At 38.6% G+C, this 15399-nt stretch overlaps 1 protein-coding gene across 3 annotated transcripts in view; it reads left to right on the top strand.

The window, feature by feature from the left end:
• Positions 1-15399, top strand: part of LOC120766646 — a 361298-nt gene that overhangs the window by 241706 nt on the left and 104193 nt on the right. For 2 of the 3 annotated variants that reach the window (XM_040092267.1, XM_040092268.1), the window contains one exon: positions 14917-15271. The exons of the other annotated variant lie outside the window; for it this stretch is intronic. The gene's annotated coding sequence lies outside the window, so the exon portion shown is untranslated. The remainder of the gene's footprint in view (positions 1-14916; positions 15272-15399) is intronic. 3 annotated transcript variants of the gene reach the window in all.

Genomic DNA, 15399 nt, shown 5'->3' with positions numbered 1-15399 from the left:
AAACACCCTGCACTCTCCACAGCTTGAAATATTTTTATATGCATAGATGTAGGGGCAGTTTGTTTGCGTTTTGTGGCAAGTGCGCATAACTTCAGGTTTGCTTTGGCCAATTCACAGCGATGGATTTGTGTCACAGCAATGTTTCAAATGCCTCCTAGCGCATCAGTTATGCCAAGCGGCAAGTGGACTGTGGAAGCTAGAGATTTTGTGAACGAACTGCTGCCATTGGGTTACATTGTTGCAATCTTACTATTGCACTGAACTCGTTAGTTGTTGTTGCTGTGGCTCGACGGCTGTCAGACCGCATTCATTTCAGTTATTTGCTAGATTTTTCATTCCGCGCGCATACACACAAGCTTGTGTGAGTGGGCTATAGTTGAGCGCTGGCTCTTCTCCGTGGATCTCTATGCTCTCATATTTCATCGCTTTCATTTTATCTGCAGCATTTTTATTCAATTCGTTGTTTGTATTTGTATTATCTATGATTTGTAATCTAAAATTTTTGCTGCTAATATTTACTCAGATAAAGTTTTCACTTTTAATCCAAACACCCACACACCCTTTTCCGAGCACAAAGGGTCCTTCCGTGCTGAAGTTGTTGTCGATGATGAACGTGTTTGCAGAGTGAATGCTTTCATGGTTACTGATGGCGTTAGAATTCGCCAAGATTAGCAGCTTTTTTAGTATCTGTTGAAGTGTACATCAAGTATGTGTGGCACATAGCGGCAATATTCGCGTTCTTGTTTGTACTTCATATTAATCCAAGTTGACCAGTTGACGGAATAGATGTTTGTCTCATGTTGTGTGAGTGGGTGTAACTTTCGTTCCAGAAAGGTGTGGAGTTTCGGCTATAATAAGAAAGAGACATTGGAATATGTCAGAAGCTGTTCGAGGGATCCTTAGGTAATTAAGTTAAGGGGTTATATTCACTTGTGAATTGAATATACACATATTTAAAAATAATTTCCCAAAACTTGATATGATTTCGGAGATATGAGGGCATTCGTAATCACATTTTAACTTAATGTCATCTGCTCCAAAAACTTTAAACGCGCTTTACTCAAAATGCTGCTTACAGAGTTTGGGAGAAAAATTTCTACGAAACGGCTCTATTGATTTGAAATATTCGCACTTGTCTTAAAAATCGAAAAATTAAAAATCGTATTCCCTCAACAATTAACGGATATATATCTGGTATATAACTGTTATATAACATTAATTGTCGAGGGAATAAAATGTTGACTTTTCCAAATTTTTAAGCCATACTGAAATATTAATTTTTTTCAGAAAAAATTATGTTTTTCAGTGTTTTTGTTTTTTTTTTAATTTACTAGTCCTTAGATAATTACAGTAATATTCTTTTCTTTTGAGTTTTTGATATGAGAAAATCTTAAGCTGGAAAATGTTCTTCACCACTAGATATTTTTCGTTGTAGATCTTCATGGATGCCGGCTACAGAATCGAAAATGTTTCAATCATCAACCAAAGTTCTTTCTGCAAATACCTCTTCTCAAAGAAAATGTTCACAAAACCTTTTTTTGGGTCTGAACTGGAAGGCTACCGTAATTACCATACTTTGAGATAACTACGGAAAACAAAATTTCACGTTTCGAATCTAGAACTTAAAATAAGATTGGTTTTGAGCTCGCAAAAGTTTTTGCCTTAGAAAGAATTAGTCACCCTAAAAGTAGGCAATGCTCTACATGTATTATAAGGCGATGAAAACGTTGCCTACATTTAGGCTGAAAACGGATGCAGTTCACAATTTTCTAAAATAGCAGCATTTCCAATTAAAATGCTTCTGTTGGCTCTTTGGCTAAAATAACATTCTCCATCAAAAAAAAAAAATAGAAAAATATTTCAGCAGCTGTAATATCTAACAAATTATGAACATTTTTACAAAACTTTGCTCTGCTTTTTACAATAATTTGTTGGTATTGAATAATTTATTTTAGACAATCTTTCAGTCAACTGAGTCTTTCTTGACCCGTAACGATTCGTGGAAATAATAATTATTACAATATTTCCAAGTAATAAGTGCAGATAGTAGTCATTTCTGATTATACCCTTTACTTAGTACATTAGCTAAGTCAAGTATTTTTATAGCTTACCAGCTCATCTCAGGCAACCTAGTCATCATATCCGCGCATGAAATTGCAACAGCTCTCATTTTAAATGCAAACATCTCTGCAAGATACTTTCCTCCCGCCAAACTTTAAATACGCTGAATTACTCGCTCTTTGCTTTTTCACTTTGCCGTCTGCGCGCTTGAGTCCACCGTATGAGACTCTGTGCTTTTTCGTTTCTTTCTTATTAAGTAATCTTTTTAAGCCTCGAAGCGTTTTTTATGTTCTTCACTTTTTAAATTTTCTATTTTTGCATTTCACTTCAACTCGCGTAAAGTTTGTTCGTTTCTGCATTTCTGATTTAGTTCAAAAGTTTAACTTGAAAACATTTTTCTCATACGAGTGTGCGCGCCCCAACTCTTACAGCCGCCGTCGGTACTTTCTCCACACGACTATACTCCTTGCAGACTCTACTCCTTTGGCAGCATTTACCGCACCGCAGCTTCCGTTTACACACTCTGCATATACTAAGCCGGCCTGCGCGTGTATGTGTATGCGTCGTTTCCTCTGCTTCGTGGAGCTCATCGCCGCGCCCACTTCCGCTGACTTTATAAATATATCAAGTGAAATGTTAACGGTTTTATCTGCTCGTGTTTGAGCAGTTGATACCCTTGCATGCTAGCCTCCATCTTTATGGTCTTACATTATGTTGCTGTTGTTAGTTTTGTTTTAATTTTTCTATTATTTCTTATTTTTGTTGCCTGCCGCCCTTCCATTTTGCCGCTTGCCATACCCGCTCTACTCAGCTGACTCCTACTCTATTCATAGCTATAATTTATTTCTGAAAATAATACGCCATTAAAAAGTTCAGCCAACCGAGTTACCCTACGCTACAACCACCATGCTCATCGCCAACAACAGCAGCAGAACAGGCCTTCCTCGGTAAGATGCCAGCAGAGTGTGGTGCCAAAGTCAAGGCGCGTACTCGCTATAAAATGTTGCCGCAGCTCTGGTCGTAGGAGTGGCGCTTGGCGCAGAGTAGGCAGACGCATGTTGCATTTTTAATTACATGCCACAAATAATAGTGCAAATTGCGGATGAGCACAGGGCGATGAGCGATGTGCTCTAAGCAACAACCCTTCACAGGTGCATTTCTTTTAACACAAAGGGGCCTAAAAATATATTTTTCTTGATTCTGATAAGTTAGTGTGTGCGGCAGCTAAATGCTGTGGTGTTCCGACGGGAACAACACTTTGGGCGGTTCTAGCATTGCTTAGGCAGTAATATATATCAAACTTCTAAAGATATCTTGACAAATAAATGCAAGTTTTCCATACAAGAACTTGATTTTGGTGCTCTGATATCAGGGTTTCCTACAAATGAGCAGTTTCTTGAGGAAAAAAGACTAATATTTCAATAACTAAGGGACTGATTAGAGTATAAACAGATGAACAGACAGACAGTTAGACATTACAAAACGACTAAGCTCGACGAGCTGATCATTTATGCATACTTATTTGTCTCCATACTTAATCTCTGACATACAACATTTACCAATGGAAATGACGACCATGTCTTTTTTTACGAATTTGAGTAAAATTTTGTCAGTGTGCCTTTTATGCAATTTCATTATTTCTTTGGTACAACACTTGGAAATGTTCCAATTTATTATGCAATTTCACGCTTTCCGTTGGCTACTGTAAGAACACTTCGCGTAAAATACTGTCTTCTCAGATGAGGCTTATTTCGTCATAATGTTGACCAACTTTTTTCTTGGAATGTCATGAAATTGACACGAAATCTCTATTTACAACAGGAAGGTGCACCGCCTAATGGCGCCTTAATTTCCAGAAACGGAGATCCATCTACCGGAAGCCAATGGCGGCTCTTGAACTGGTTTGGCAAACACCTACTTGAACTGGGAAAGAAGGTTAAAAGTAAACTTAGAAAAAGAAGCAAACAACTTCACTTCAACAGAGCCAGAAAGGCATCGAAGGCATAAAAAGAGTGGAGAAGATTACCACGTATGGTTTACGGCTAACACCCGAAAATGTGATCAACATAGGGCAACGCATGCACATGTCCCGCATTGGTAAGGCTACGCTGTACGCATCTGTGATATTCACGGTATGATACACTGGAGGAGGTATTGATAGTGATACCACAGTAAATTCGAGAAATGGCCCTTTCAATTAGATCATCCGATTTTGGACGGACGGACGGCGGAGATATGCAAACAGAGCCGTGATAGCCATCTCGTCGACATTTTCATCAAATTAGAAATCATTTTGACCAAATTTGTAAGTTTTATTTCATTTTCACATCACGTCGGGTTGAAAAAAACAAGGTTTTCTAATTGATTTTTTTCAAATGAAAATAATTGGTTCATCCACGCCAAAATGTAGGCAACAGCGGAGCAAAATAAGCTTGGCCATTACATATGCCAAACACAAAAAAAATTAAAAGTCACTCATTATCCCCGTGCTACCATATGATCCAGGGGCATGGACGATGATAACATCTCGGCGTTACGAGTTTTCGAGAGAAATGTTCTGCGGAAGATTTATGGTCCTTTGCGAATTGGCAACAGCGAATATCGCATTCGATGGAACAATGAGCTGTTTGAGATATACGACGAAAGAAAGGGATCTGGCTACACTTAGAATATCCAATTGACGCCAAACAGCGAAAAGGAAAAACGACTGGTGCGCTGTTGTAAACTCGTATATAACCGCGTAAGCAGTGTCTATGCCTCTACAGAAGAGGAAATTGTAAATGAAAACACCCAAAAGTATATATATATTTTTTTGGGAAGTATATTAGTTTATTTCCTGAAATGATGAAGAAAATGGGGCAAGAAGTTAAAAAAAAACCTGTCTCACCGAGCCGGAAAAGTATGTTGCATGAAATCTATAGTGCATTCTGGTAAAAAAATATCTGCGATGAATGCGTACCGTTATATATCCAACCTGAAACGCCACTAGTCATCTTCTGTGCATCTAAGTACTTGTATGTATGTGTATAAAAATTTCTGGTTGTCTATATATGTATGTACGACTTGAAGTACTTCAGCGGCGGAGGTGAAAACAATGCCTAAAATGATTGCTCATAACTTTCCAGCGAATTAAATGCAACTTCCACATGTCATTTCAAGTTAGAGCAAAGGTATGAAAAAACAAAAACAACAAGGACACACCAATGTGGCAAAGTGCTTCCTAAAAAGAGTAGAGAACAAGTATGGCGACGTTTCCTCGCAGCAACCGGCTAAAGTGCTGCGCGGCGGCTTAAATTACAAAAGGCTGTATTGTTGTTGTAATTTCGGTGTCTGTTGGCAGCGATTGCTTGTGGTTTGCCGCCATGGCAGTCAACTTCATTTCAGTTGCGTTCATATTCTTTCACTAAAGTTGTTGTGTAATTTCAACTTTCTTATTGTTTTTGCTGTTGCTGATGAGACACTTATTATGCACGTATGTGTGTGTGAGTGCTTAGTTATTTTTGCAACGCCACTAGTATTTATGAGCGTATTTTATGCGATGACAAACGCATAAAGTTACGTTTATGCCATAACTGTGCTGCAAATGTGGCAAAAGTAGTAACTTAAGTGGCAACAACACCTGCAGGTCGCGCCACAAGCCCACCAACGCCATGCCCTTGCAGCACGAATACAGTGCTCGGTAAATCGCGTTGCATGTGTGTTTATGTTTTACGTTTGCGGCTTTGCGGTTGTCGCTTAACGTGCCACACCCTGGTTTTATGGTGTTTGGTTTTGTTGTTATTGTTGCTTTTGTTTTTACTTTTTTCAACACTTTAACCGCAGACGCCAAGCGTTGCTTTGTTTTTATTTCAGCTGTTGGCTTTATCTGCTTACCTATTTTTTTCTTGTGTTGTATGCCACACGCGGTTGCTGTTTTTTTTTCTTGCAGTGACGTTACCACGTAGTTGCCTAGTTGTGCTAAAAAAACAAAATCATAAATTCTTTCACAAGTAAACTGATATTCATTTTCATGTCATACACGGCAGCGCTGCAATGTTGCAAGCCACAGCGCAGGTAAAAATATCACCACAACTTCATTGTTGCCACAATCCCGTGTACACACACACATAATAGCTGACATAACTGGGAGAAATCTGCGCTTGCCACAAAACTGAAATATCACAAGTTTTGTTAGCAGCGAAAAACTTTCGGAATTTTTATCGACTAACAACAACTACAATAGCCATAAATTGCGCGCTACTTCCACAAACCTGCTTATATAGTACAGAGTTGCATTGGGTCGAAGTTGCTGATAAATATCTGTAGTTTATCAAAGCAATATTGCAAGCAGCAGCATTATAAGTGTTTATCAACACCGAAAATAATAGTCGGAGGACTAAGCTAACATTTGTGGCACATTTTTTGTCGTTGGCGGCAGTACAATTTTCCGCTTGAAAGCAGTTAACAGGAAGTGAAGTTTTCATATTTCTCAGTAATAACGGTAAAGTTGAGCTTGCATTGCTTAAAAGTCTTAAAACATGAAAGGCGATTCGGCTCCTCCAGATTTTCTGGGAATGACTAACTTCCGTAGAGCTCATGCAACTGATAAGTTAAGAGTTTATCCCTAGTAACGTACATGTTTGTTTTTCTAAAAGTTTTTCAGAAAAATCATCAGTTTCGAAAACAGAAATAGAGACCCCGATCTTGCTTATACTCCCTGCTGCGATGCGATGACTCCCGTTTCGTGTTTGGCCAAGATATCATACACAAAGATGCTAGAATGAGTTGGTGCAGTATCTTGGTGAAATATCCATTAAAAAAAATCGGTTTATTACAGTTAATTCCTTCATGTATTCACCTCAACGTCCCAGCAATATTCTCCATTGATCATTCGACTTTACTGAATGTATTCATGGTAAAAATTCCACCTCGGTAATTAAAAAAATTATGAGCATCATTTTGATTTTGAAGAACTTTGTCGTAGGTTTTTCGATTACCAGATTTCACATTTCATGTAAATTGGTTTTAAAATGTTGATAATACCAATGATAAATTTTTGTGCGCGGTTTCCTCAAAAAAGCAGTTAGGGATCAATATCCTGTTGTTAATTGTCATTTATTGGTTAGGTTTCCTTCTTCAGCTGCTCCAGTGTCTAATCTGCGAATGAAATTTCCGAGTCCTCGAACATTTAGAGACTGAGCTGATCAATCAATTGACAACCAGTTCCTTCTCTGGCAAATTCTGTCCACAAACATCGTCAAGAATCTCGATTGAGCTAATGAGGAGACTTCGTTGTGAAAAGAAAGCCAGAAAAGTAGGCAGGTCGTGTCAAATTGGGTAACAGATATAATCGAATTTAAGTATCGGTATAGTTATACAATAAATGATAATAATTGTCTTAAGTGTGATGCAGCAGTGATACGTTTTGCTTTTATCTGTATAATCTGTATTGAGTTACTGTTAAAATAGGCCAGAGGTCTAACATCTGTTAACCGCTGAGGTTCAGCCAGGAAACCGGTCAATGAAAATAAAGCAATGAAAGACGTCTACTTCTGTTAAGGAAGCTGCCTTAGCTACATTGGCCCGGTACTCCGTGGTTTTTAATGAAACATTAATAAAGAAAGGTTTGTTAAGGTTAGCGGCACATAGATCAGGGTAAATTAAGTTCGTAACGATGTTTGTAACATCGTAAAGGAAACGTCGGGAACCTTACAAAATCTAAGTATATTTAAATAATTGGCATAACGAGCTGAGTCAATTTAGCCTTGGCCGCCTGTTTGCCCTATATATAAGCGAACTAGCCCTTCAGTTTTTGGAATGTCGCTATTGTTAGGCATTTCATCATTGAAAAACTTACTCCTGAACAACGTTTATTAACCTTCAACTTTTTTACGAAAATTCACGTTCGCGCGCTTAGCCCAACTTAGGATCAACATAATCGCCCTGCTGAGCGCACTATTCGCAACACCATCACCCATCTTGAAACCCAGCATTCATTATTGGATAATGTTCGACTGAATATACCACTTCCAGCACGCAGTGAAAAAATTATAGCAGCCCTAGCTGAGATTGTCCACGAAGACCGTGGTGAGTCGATTCGGCGCCGTTCGCACCAACTCGGACTAACTTATGGAACGACTTGGCGCATTTACTTCGAGACCTTACTATAAATTGAAAGGGTACAAAATACAGCTTGTGCAAAAACTGAAACCGTTTGGCTTTCCCAAGCGACATCGCTTCGCTGTATGGGCTGCTGAAAAGTTGCAGAAAGATCCTACGTTTTCGAGCCAAATTTTATTCATAGATAAGGTCTGGTTCAATGAGTAAGTAAACAAGCACAATTGTCGCATTTGGCACGAAGAACTACCTGAAGATAACAGCTGCCATTTCATCTAGAAAAAACAACTGTTTAGTGTTCTTTGTGTGCCAGTGGAAACATCGGTCCAAATTTTATCAAAAATGATGCCGGTTAGAACGTAACCGTCAATGGTAACCGTTATCGTGATAACTGACTATTTGATGCATGGAATTGAAGCTCGTGATCTTGGCGAAATTTGGTTCCGTCAAGAAGGCGACACTTCCTCCTCCATCGCATCAATCAATGAATTTATTGAGAGAACACTTCAGTGGGCAGATAACTTCACGTTTTTGATTGGTTACCAAGATCGTGTGATTTCACACCGTTAAACCTTTTTCTGTGTGGATTTGAAGGTTTAAAGTCCATGCGCACAATTCCGCTTCGAATCAGGCCCTGAAGCAAAGCACCACGTGTGTCATGCGCCATTTACCCGTCGAAATGCTTGAACGTGTCATCGAAAATTGGATTCAACGGATGGACGCAAGGGATGGACTATCTGTGACGTAGCCGCGGCCAACATTTGGAAGAGATAATTTTTAAATTATAAATACCAAACAATGTTCTTTGGAATGATTATAATATTCTCTTATAAATTTGAAGTTTCTGTGTTTTTTCTTTGAAAAAAAGTAGGGAACCTTGGAAACAGATCACCTTCTGTAACCAAATTTTGTATATGCCAGTATCTTCACGAAGTTTGGAATGCTTTATTTTCCAAGACAACGCTACGATATATGTAGAAAGTTTTTTAATCAAACCATTATAGCATATATATTTTTTTTTTTTTGAAGGCTGTGCTAGCTTTAATGCACCGCAATTTAGCGTTTTTTGTTGATTCTGGTAAATTCGAACTTCGTACATATTTCTGAGCCCACAATCGGTTATTCATAGAAGATACCACCACTAAGTGTTAAAAATACATATCTACGTAGATATTCTAATAATAAAAATAAATAATACTAACTTTTTATTTACTTGACCTGTGATTTCCAAACAGCATTACATAACAATTATTCTGCCAGCAAACAAAAAATGTTCAAAAACAAATGTAATAGAATTTTTTCGAAGATAATGCGTTTCAAACTTTGTGACAGACTGTGTGAGCGCATAAAAATGTGGCAATATTTCTTGTACAATTTATGTGCAGCATTGCAAGTTAAATGGGGCACGAAATTGCAAATGTGAGCGCTTTTCCGCTTCGCATCAAAATTGCCTTGGACTAAATGCAAAGTTTTACAGTTTACTAGAAGCCATAAAAAACGCTATGCACACACACACACATATAAGGGTTGTATGGGTTTCTTAGGGCTTAGTGCGTGCTTGTAAAATATCTAATGAGCGACTTGCTGGCCACATGCACACACTCACACTCACACAAAACACAAGAACACGACTATGCGGAGATTACCTTGCGCCAGTTGCGCTGCACTCGCTCACTTGGCCTGATGTCATTTCGGGCAGTGCCGCAACTCAATTAAATCCATTAGCATTTTTAGTTGCAGCAAATGAGTGACAACAACAACTACAACGCGCAGAAAGCAAAGAATTTCAAAGAAAAACCAAATATGCAGGCACTTTCATGTGTTGCACTTCCCTTGCCTGGAGTGTGATGATGCCACATATATGCATGGATGTATGTGCATGAAACGCCACAAAAACTAGCTGCCGCCTATGTGACTGCTGTTGCTAATGTTGGCGCTGCCAGCCGTGGCATGGATGTCACAAAGGCGACATTGTTGCAAATAGCGGTAAAAACAACACCAACACCACCAATTACTGTGGCAATTTGAATTATGCAAATGCAGCGTTGCATTCCTATACACACACACACTCACACATAAGCATGCTGCAAGTCACAGACATTGTCGTCAACGCTTTTACCACCGCGTTGCACCACATGTTTTACATTCTTCGCTCATTCAAAATATGCATTTTTTGCTTCCACACTGTCTTGGCGTTCGCCTTACCTTTTGCCGCGCCGCGCGCCCTCTTTGTTGTTTGTCTTATGCGACAGCGGCGTGTAGCGTCTTCATTCGTTGCATTTTCCAATTTCATTGTGCTTAGTCGAGGTCGCCGCTTTCCTCCACACACACACACACACACACAACCGTTCTTGTAGTCGCTATGTGTACATAGGGGCGTGTCTGCCGCAATGCGTTCTTGCAACACGCCAGCATGTTGGCGAAATCTTAATTACCCTGAGAATTTGCATTTTACGACTCCTTGAAAGGCATCGTGTAAAATCTAAATTTTGCTAAAATTTCACTGTGGCATGCGGCGTTGCAAGTTGTTCGCATTTCAACTTGCTGAAGAGACGCTACAGTGGTGGGCTGTGTACACGGGTGGCACCATGCTTTCGCAGTGCCGACGCAATTTAGTTAGTTAAAGAGCACTTTGTGGCGAATGAGTGCGCTAAAGCAATAACGGAGTTTAGAGTATGAATCGCAAACAAATTAAATTTTGTTCTGTCAATTAAGATTGGATGGGGGTTTCCTTTCAAAATTAATGATTTGTGAATTGCAATTATTTTGAAGAATGCGGTTAATATTAATTAGAATTTCGGTTAACAAGTTTACAAAACAAATTTTTCTTTGAACAAATACGCAAATTTTGGAATTTTTGTAATTTTTATTTCTTCAATTCAGAAACCCCCTTTGGTCCATGGAGGACAACAACTTCTTTAAAGATCATCACATGATCAAATGTATAGTTTATGACTTTATAAAGGACATACAGACAAACATTAATTTTTATACTTATGGAACAAGAAATGCCTTAAAATACCCTCTACAAATTCGATTTTTAAAAATTTTCACATTTTCGCCAGCTCTTCGAAGTTCAAAATAATTCTCAAAATGTAGATCTACTAACCAGTCAGAATCACGCTAGATGAGATATGTAAGGATGCATTATCATAGTAAAAAATCCATGAATTTTCTAAACGGGCCAAGTACGAGAAGTTCTCCTTTCTGACCGTGTGAAACAAATTAATGGTAAACCACTTTTCCGCATTAGTCAAAGAAAATGATTAAAATCACCTTTTATTTTTGATAGACTTTGACGCGAATTTATCGATTTCGGCTCATTCTTTGCACGCCATTCATTACATCGTTGAACAGCATCAACGTCGTATTCATAAACCCACGTTTTGTCACTGTTTAAATGAGTTAAGCATCCACCTCCTCTACCCGGTAAAACTGGCGCATCCTAATGCTACAGTGTAATTCACCACGGCTGATGACACTACTGCACAACTCAACACATCTGTACGCCAACCCACTTAACAAAAAGGATGGGCATCGGGAAAGCAGGCTCACTTCGTTACAAACCATTCGCTATCAACATTCGACATATACAAGCCCCACTTTTACTTTTCGATTCGATACTGCGCCGCACATCAACATTCTTTTTTTTCGATCACCAAGTTTTTCCGTTTGCAACACCTATCTCGCGCGCTACAGTTTGAACTTCGACCGCACGTTATCCGGCACGCTATCTACCTACGCTGCATTGGTTGCCTAAATAATTGAGATATTTAATTTTAAGAAAAGGAACCTTTGTATAAAGTTAAATTCCTCTTAAATAAACTATATTTTATACTACACACTTAAGTGATAAGGTGTTTTCATTTCAAATGTGCGTGATAACCATTTAGACAATTTAGTGATTCCCAAAGTACTAATCGAGATACATATGTATCTATTTGTTACAAGATTAAATAGTCACCAATAATCAAGCATTTGATGCATTTAAAGTCCTCATCCTAGTTGTCAAGCATTTTAGTAGTATTCTCACTATGTAGCGTTTCATACGCAAAACAATAACCAAAATGTGCTGAGCCGTTCCATAACATAATAATAATAAGATGCTCCAATGTCTCTCTGAAATCCACATAATGTTTTTCAAGTAATTTTTCATTATTTTTCTCGATGTTATCTTCAAATACACAAATGCAGGTATGACACGTTTGATCCAAGTTTTCGATGATATCACGACCTTCACTAAATGCTTTGTGCCTCTCAAATTCGTGATAAAGTAGACTCCCCAAAACACTTCTCCAATATCTTTGGTGATTCCATAGCAAACAGTTATTTCAAACTATTGTGAAGAGCCCACTAATGGACACATGGCGATGAAATTTCACAGAGAGATAAACAATCTAGTTTAAAGGACCCAGGCGCATCAAATTTTTATGAGGTTAGGACTTTAAGTTAAAAAACCAATATATATATATATCTGTACATATATGTATATTTATTTTTCTACACCAACGTTTCAATGATTTTTAGTTTTTGGGAAAAGCAAAAGTCACACGGAGCCATTTCTGGCGAATATAAAGGCGGGCTTCGTTAATCGTTACATTTTTGCGCGAAATTTTAAATTTTAAAATTTCCTTTAACTGGTTTGGAGTATTCTTCAATTCTCAGGGAAGAAGCTTTTTTATATATCTAACGTATTTTATTCCACGGAATTGCTTGAACAGTTATTTTAAAATAATAATCGCAATTCTAAGCCGAACTGCTTAAATTCTTAACGAATTCTTAACGTCCTCTGATAGTTAATGTGTAAATTTGTTGCTCCGCGAACATAAAAACATATGAGCTCAAAATTATTATACCTTTAACTTCTTTTAAACATTACTTAATATGAATAGCGATTGTGGCTATAAAGTTGATATAAAATTTTATTTTTGCATACGTCACTGTAACTCATCACTAGCTGTATGTCAGATAATCACTTATCAAACTTGTGTACGACAGTTTAAAACTGATATATCGCTGTTCCCGAGCCCTTATAAGGCAGAATACTCGCTGAATTAATGCAACGATAGAGGATTTCATGCAGTGCTAACCCAATTCGCAGCTTGGAAGACAGGTCAAAAAGTTTTTAGAATAGTAACAGCTTTCATGACCCTGAGAAAAGCGTGCCGTCGGAGTATAAACGCTTTCCCTATGTCACCCATTATTATCTTGGCGGAACGTGGCCTAACAACAAGGACAAGGAAAGGGTATACGAAATAACGATGCAACTAATTCCAAAACTGATATACACTCTAAATGCCTCCTTACAACCGTAATTTACGCGTCACAACATAAACGCAACTTCAGGCTAAAATCCACTTTAGGCCGCTGTATCAAATACGGAAAAGACTTAAACATATAAGCGCCCCCAAAGTACAAGGAGGTCAACAAACAGTCGGAGTGGTTAATAAAAAAGAAACTATCAACTTGCCCGTTCACAACTTCAAAAATACCAGTAATTTGGTATTTTAGAAACTCTTCTTAAAGTTAATGAAAACCTATAAAGAAATTTACACAGACGAATTCAATAAACCCAGCTCTGGCACTCACCAAATCAAACGGGGAATTTATTATAGGCGGGATTCTTTCTTTTTACTTATCGATATTTACAGCTGAGGCTTTTGACGTTTTCAAAGCCCTAGAATGTGCGATACATAGCAAAGGCAAATTTGTTATATCGTTCAGACAGCTTTTCTTGTCTATCTGCTGTTTGTAACATCCGTAGCACTGCCTCACTTATTTCGAATATTCGTGGCCTGTGTAGTCATAAAGCTGCACTACTCCTGGTACCAGGATATGTTGGTATTATTGGAAATAAAAAACTCCAGTTTAGCAATGATATTTCAGAAAATAGCTGCCTACATTTTGACGCAATGATATTAGATTTTAGCCTTCAAAAAAGAAACGTTTCAATTATAAAAAAGTTATAAATAGCTATAGATCGAGCAATATATAATGAGCTTAGACTTTGCTTACTAAAACTTGAAAAAAATTTAAAAAATGTACCAGTGTATTCAGCAGTATATACAACCCGCATTTTTGGCGCTATGAAATCATTTGCATTGTTTTCGTGTTGTGCAACACATGTACTTATCTCACAAATACACGCACACACTTTAATGGCTGGCCACTCAGTCAAAACACTTAGCCGGTAATTACAGTGCATCGTGCTCGACGCATTGCCGCAATCTCGAACAAAAACAAAACCAAATGTGTAAGTATAGTTAGGCGTATTTACAAATGGCAAGCCCACCTTAGGGCGCACTCACATACATGTGTGAATGCGTGTGTGTGCCGACAATCTGAGATAAGAATGAATGAGAGACTCAACAGCTATTTAGCAAGCCAACGGGCGCCTAACCACCCACTTCATCATAGGTGATACCTGCCGGCGTGAACATAGGAACACACATCTCCTGGCCTTCGCACACACACACACACATACACACGTAGGAACACAGCCACTGGCTTATCGCTTAATTAGGCACAGGCAAACAAAGAAGGGCGCAAAAATGAGTCCAAAAGAGGCAAAAAAAAACACAAAGAAGCCAAACAATCTCTAAAATATGCAGACGAGCTGGAAGTCAAAGCACACACAAAAGTTTAGCATAGAATTTTACACAGATTTCTCATTCATGAAATAAGCACTTCAATCGCATTGCACCCACACATTGACTTATGCGTTTATGTTTTGTGTGTTTTTTGCTTTTGTACTTACAGTTATGTGTGTCCAGTTGGTTGAATGGCGCTTAAGCTGTCTCGCATGCAGGAAGTGGATGTGAATCATTAACAAGTGCAACAACGGACAAACAACGGAACGCAAACACGCACACATATATACTTACACCGGCACTCATATACACCAACGTGTGGCAAGTGCGGAGCCTTGGGCGCCACTCCGTTATATCTCTTTTACGGCGGCCCAGCACGTAGGCAACTAGCCAAAGCCACCTCCCACGAGTGAGCGAGAACTTCGCCAGCGCAACTCTCGGTCCGCATCAAGGACACACACAGACACACAAATTGTGGTGTGTAGTGCAGCTTTGCAGCGCTCATTTGCCATTCCACGCAGCAGGTGAGTTTAATTATTCGCTGAATTTTCAGTTTTGTATCGAGTTGTAGCTCATTGCCGGACTTCTGTTCTGCTTTTATCTTCATTTTATATTACGTAGTTGTTGTTGGGGTTAACGGCAAGTTGCTGTT

Source organism: Bactrocera tryoni, chromosome 1, assembly GCF_016617805.1.
Source record: "Bactrocera tryoni isolate S06 chromosome 1, CSIRO_BtryS06_freeze2, whole genome shotgun sequence".
Lineage (NCBI taxonomy): Eukaryota > Metazoa > Arthropoda > Insecta > Diptera > Tephritidae > Bactrocera > Bactrocera tryoni.
Note: the sequence above shows the minus strand (reverse complement) of the source record. Positions and strands in the feature narration are given on the sequence as shown.